Source organism: Etheostoma spectabile, unplaced genomic scaffold (assembly GCF_008692095.1).
Source record: "Etheostoma spectabile isolate EspeVRDwgs_2016 unplaced genomic scaffold, UIUC_Espe_1.0 scaffold437, whole genome shotgun sequence".
Taxonomy (NCBI): Eukaryota; Metazoa; Chordata; class Actinopteri; order Perciformes; family Percidae; genus Etheostoma; species Etheostoma spectabile.
Window position 1 is genome coordinate 307396 of NW_022605609.1, and position 755 is coordinate 308150.

Here is a 755-nt window from a genome sequence, read left to right on the forward strand (position 1 = left end):
ATCTGTGTGCTCACGCGCGCTACCTGCCGGCGAGTGGTGCTCCAGAGAGACCAGATGGCCAGGTTCCTGCTGCCGTAGATGGCGTCCGTGATGTTCTCTACGATCGGTTTACCTGGGGACAGATGAGTGTAACATGATGATGTCACTATGTGACCTGAGCACAGGTCATTGTAACATGATGATGTCACTATGTGACCTGTGTACAGGTCAGTGTAACATGATGATGTCACTATGTGACCTGTGGCCAGGTAAGTGTAACATGATGATGTCACTATGTGACCTCTGGACAGGAGAGTGTAACATGATGATGTCACTATGTGACCTGTGGACAGGAGAGTGTAACAGGATGATGTGTCTGAGAGGAGAGAGAGAGAGAGAGAGAGAGAGAGACAGAGGACCTGGCTGGAAGTCTCGGTGGTGAAGGCAGAGTCTCCATCCCTGGTCTCCCTCCAGCGCCGGGAGCATCTCCTGGTAGACCCATTCCTCGTCGTGGACGTTGTAGGAGACGAAGGCGTCGTAGCGATGGCGAGTTCCCGCCTTCCTCTTCCTGCTGTCGTACAGGAAGGCCCGGAACAGGTGGTAGGCGTAGACCAGCTGCCACCTCAGGAAGTGGTAGAAGAAGGACGCCAGGAGGGTTAGAAGAACCAGGCTGGTGCTGGAAATGAAGCAGAGGAAGCTGATGTCCATCCAACAGGACAGGACATCGAAGTCCAGCAGCTTGTTTCCCTGTTCGGCCACAGGGAAGGAACAGGTGT

General features: G+C 54.0%; 1 pseudogene; it reads right to left on the reverse strand.

The window, feature by feature from the left end:
• The window catches only part of LOC116686692 (toll-like receptor 13), a 21170-nt pseudogene that overhangs the window by 18226 nt on the left and 2189 nt on the right, over positions 1-755 (reverse strand).